Here is a 5,398-nt window from a genome sequence, read left to right as displayed (position 1 = left end):
CCGTCCCGGAACGTTTCCGCCATCGGTTTCGGGGTGTGACAATTTACTAGTGTACGTATCATTATTTATGATGTGTTTACAAACAATATTGATTCAAAATACTAAAAAAATTGTCAAATAAATATTATAATAACCTGTTTTTAATTAATTTCTATTTTAAACCGATGTTTGTCTACTTATACTAAAATATGGTTTAATTTTCATTAACTAGCGATCAAATTTACGTAGAAACCTACCACCATCAATATGTGGCCTGTGACCAAGTGGTTGATATGAAACACACCAAAATGATGAAGTTGATCCATATTTAAATCTTACAAGCTTCAACTCTTATGAAGCATGTTGTTTAAAAAAAATCGTAGAAACCTACTAAAACATTATCATTAATTAATTACTACACAACTAATTATAACAATAATCTTTATCAATGAAAACAATAACAATATATTGATACTATGCATGAAATATATATGTAAATTTATTCTTAAACTTAACGAAAATCAAGACGTAAAAGTTACATTACCTACAATAACATTATATTATTAATTTTTGCAATTAATATTTTTAAATCATTACATGTCACTTTTTATCTTAAAATAGGTAATATTCTTGCAATGATACAATTGTATTGACAAATGTACGAATTATCGCTACTTTGTTCCAAAATTGCTACTTAGGGCCAAGTAAATAAAAAAGAAAAAAATTTACCTTAATGGATTTGTCCAAAATTGCTAAAAAAAATTATTTTTTTATTTTTTATTATGGTACTAGACGAACGTGCGTCATTGTAATAGTAGAATATATGTTATTTAGAATATGACAAAATTACAAAAATGGTGCATGTGGTATGCATTTTTTTGAGGTTTTAGTTCAAATCCTGATTTTTTTGGCTTCGTGGTCTTTTTGGGCTAATATCATTGTAGAATTGGTCCCCGATAAACTTGAAAAGACTACTTTGCCATTTTAATTTGTTTTTTCCATTTACTTAAATATTTTTTCTTTTTATTTAATTATAAATGTTAAATCAAATCAAGAAGGGGACCCACCTCTCTCTCTCTCTCTCTCTCTCTCTCTCTCTCTCTCTCTCTCTCTCTCTCTCTCTCTCTCTCTCTCTCTCTCTCTCCACCAAGACTACTCCTAAGCTCCAAATTCTTCTACATGAACAAGATCTAAATTTTTAACAACACCTAATGACTTCTTTATCATAACCTATAAATAGATTTTCTACCTCTAACAAAACCTAGACACTAACTTCCTGTTCAAATTCAACACACACATGCATACACCTGTAGAAATGGAACCCAAATCGATGGTGATGGTGGTGACTTGCGACGTTTAAGTTTTACATCTTCCCCATCTCTAGATTTCAGTTCCTATTTCAACATCCCCATATTAAAGCCAGTCTAATTTTAATTTTGATTTCAACAGCAAGGAGGTGGTGTAGGGCTCTCGAAAAAAAACGAAGGCCCCTAAATCGAAGAGAACGTTTGATTTTCAACCACTACCACCATTAATTGCCCTTAAATCGATCATAAACTTCCAACATTTGTTCAACCTCAATGTGGGTTCAGCCAATACGATACCAACGGAGGAGAAGTCAGGGATAAGTTCGAATTTATACCCAAGTCAATCTTGTTTCTTGAACAAGGACCAGAAACCCTTCAAAAACCTAGAAATTATGTTAACCACATACCAATAAATGATGTGCGTATTCGATTTCGAAAATAAAGGAACAAAACTTGTTCAGGGATTTGGGTAAATGGAAGGGATGAAGAAAGGAACGAAGCTTATTCTGTCATCTTTTTTTGATATACATCATATTTTTTTTTCAATTAATCGGGAAGAAAGGAACGAAGGCAGCTAACGGGAAGCTCCGGTGGTGGCTGAGAAATCACGAGGAAGGGAGGGCAACCGATCTCCAGTGAGCCCTTGTTGGTTCATTTGATTCGACACCAGTAGCAACACACGATGGGGAGGAGGAGCAAAGCAGTCGCCAATCAAGGTGGTGTTTTTGGATCTGTTATGGACAGCGGAAAAGAACGAAGAAGAAAGAGAGGCGACTGTTGGTGGCTGTCATCGCCGACAATGGTGGGGAGAGGGGCTGCTTTGGTAGCTCCCCGTTGTTTCTTCTTTCCTAATTCAACAGAAAACGTGGCAGACAAAGGGTTAGGAGGTAATGACGATCTTTAGGGTGTTTGGGTGGCGTTGCTCGGTTGGAGGAGGAAGGAAAATGTAGCTCCGGTGGCCGACAACCTCTTCCTTGGCTGGTGGTGGAGAAAAACGGGAAGGAATGAAAGAATGACTGAAGAGAGAGAGAGAGAGAGAGAGAGAGAGAGAGAGAGAGATGTGGGTCCCCTTCTTGATTTGATTTAACATTTATAATTAAATAAATGAAAAAAATATTTAAGTAAATGGAAAAAACAAATTAAAAGGGTAAAATAGTCTTTTCAAGTTTATCGGAGACCAATTCTACAATGAAACTAGCCCAAAAGGACCACGAAGCCAAAAAAATCGGAGTTTGGTTTAAAACCCCAAAAAATGCATACCACAGTGACATTTTTGCAATTTTGTCTTAGAATAATTGTGTAATTGTTATTAATTTTAAAATAATAATTTTAACAAAAAGTTTCTAGAAAAAAATATAATTATTTTAACTATAGAATAACATACGAATCAAAACCATTATTTTAACTATATATTAACATATATACGTATCAAAACCATATCGTTTTAATAGTCTCTTTTGCTCATAGATTGCATATAAAATTTAAAACAAATATTGAACTTTTGAAAGGTGGCGACTGTAGGTATGTGATTATAATTCAGAAAAAAAAATTTAGAATTACAAAAATATGGTAAACAATAATTATTAGTTTTCTAAAATTATGTAAGTTTTTTTAGTTTTGGAAAACTAAAAATTTTCATTTTATGTAAAAAAAATTAAAATATTGTGTTTTCAAAATTTTTATCATTTTAATATTTTCCCTAACTAAACACATCTTTAAGATTTAAAGTTCCAACGTATATCGTCCAGTTAAAAAAAAAAACAAAAGATATAATATATCATAATAAATGAAAATCTTTTTTGCCACATGTCACTTCCTCCTTCACTATGCCACATGTAATTTTTTGGTAATTTTGATTTAAATAAAAGCCACATGTCATTTTGTAATTTATTTGTAGATTAATTTAATTTAATAATTTCATTAATGTTTTGTTTTCATTCCATTAATAATCCCAAAATAAAAGCCACATATATGGTATCTTGCCGTGTATTTTGCTCAAATAACGTATGTCATCAAAACTTCATTACATTGACCCTAAATTCACAGAATCCGTTCCTAATTTATGTAATGTATACAATATGGTATTTCATTTTACCATATATTTACTCACGACAGTTTTTGATTGATAGTGCCAGTTTTTTATTGATAGGAAGCTCTGAACTCCAATTGATGATAAACAGTACTCCTCCATCACAAATAGCCGATTTCTTTCTTTTCAAGTTGAACTCCTGATTTCACATTCACCGTTTTTCTGTATTTGGCCTAACTATCATCTACTTTTTGCATTAAAAACAAAAAAAATTCCAGGTAAGTACTATCAAACATCATTGCTATAATATTGATTGTATGTGTGTCCCTAAGTCAGTTTTTATAGATGTGTTTATTTGATGTTTAAATCAGTTCGGTTTCTATGGTTGTGTATGTTCGATCCTCAAGACCTTCTATGGTCGTGTGTGTTGTTCTTGAATTTGTATTCTGAATTTGTATTCTGCAGTTTTTTTTTTCAGTTTGCTTGATGAATTTTATTTTCTTCGATTCATGTGTATGTGTATCTGTGAAATTACTCTTCAATCTAAATGAAATTTTAAACCCTTATGTGTATGTATGTTATTAACCCTATGTGGATGTCCTTCCCTATTTCTTTCAACCTGTTTAATGAATGCAACAAATATGTTGTAGGAAAAATATCAAATTTTTGAAGCCCAATGGTTCTTCACTTATGTATGTACGTGTATTTAACTTGATTTTCTTTACCTGATATCCCTTAACCCTGCTAATGCAGCCCTCCTGTTGGTTGAGTGATTATAAATTGTTGATGTCAACTGATGCTATTTATCTTTTTCTATTTTAGTCATTTGAATCTATGAATATGATAGTAAACAGGGGCAAAATTGGTCATTTAAATATGTGAATATGATAGTATACAATATGGTATTTCATTTTACCATATATTTACTCAGACCAATTTTTAAATGAACTCCAATCGATAAAAAGTATCCGTCCATCACAGTTAGCCGATTTCTTTCTTTTGAAGTTGAACTCCTGATTTCACATTCCGACGACACAACAACTACACTCAACTTATTTTTTGTTTCCACCCGTATAATCTGTCAACCTTATTCATGGCCACAGTAAACTCTGTGTTCCAAAGAGTAAAACATCACGAAGCAAAAAAAAATTTGATTATTTAATTTTTTAACAATTTTTTCTGCATTTTTATCCCTTAATAGTAGCATACTTTCTTCTTATACATAAATACAAATACAAGTTTACTTCTACTTTGCTAATATGCCATATATTGCACTGTATATAAATTGCTTCAGAGAATATTATTATTTTCTCCTGAATTGAGATTTTATATTATTATTTTGTGTATAAAGAATTGATTAAAGTTTGAAATTTTAATAAAGACTCACAATGAAAAAGATGTTTGGATAAAGTTTCATGAGGCATGAACTCTGCCACTAGCAATCTCTCATTTCCTTAACAGCAACATCCCAATAAATTGGCTAATCTTTTACTCCTAAGTTGTCTCACTGCTTTTGCTTCATCCTATAACACGAAATTGTTTCACCTTTTGATCAAATTGAATAAATTATATATGTTGTTTGGTTAATAAGATCTAGGTTTGTTTTTTCTTGAAAGATATCGGGAAAACTGTTGACATCTGATAACGATCATACTGTTAGTAAATCACCAGATCTGAAAATGTATAAAACTGATGCAACCCATATTTCTTCCATTTTTTCAAGAAAAACAAAAAAAAATACAAAAAAAAACTTCAACATTTTCCAGAAACTAGCATGTACTTTCCTTAAATATGATTATCTACATATTTTTTTTAAAAATATATAAACCAACAATAAAACTTAACAAAAAATAATAAAATAGTATTGAACTTTTTAAAAATAAATTTTTTAACATTTTTCCCAAAACAAAAGTATATTGTTTTCCTGTGTGTGTATTGTAAAAAAAATACATAAATGTTAATGCTATTAATAAATTCCACAAACATTCCCTTACAAAAAATAATTTCCAAAATTGTAGCATTCTACTTACATTTGATTCTCATTATAGAGATATATTTAACCAAAGTGTGTATTTATGTGTAT

This window comes from Lactuca virosa, chromosome 6 (genome assembly GCF_052849685.1).
Source record: "Lactuca virosa cultivar CGN04683 chromosome 6, Lactuca_virosa_CGN04683_v6, whole genome shotgun sequence".
Taxonomy (NCBI): Eukaryota; Viridiplantae; Streptophyta; class Magnoliopsida; order Asterales; family Asteraceae; genus Lactuca; species Lactuca virosa.
Note: the sequence above shows the minus strand (reverse complement) of the source record.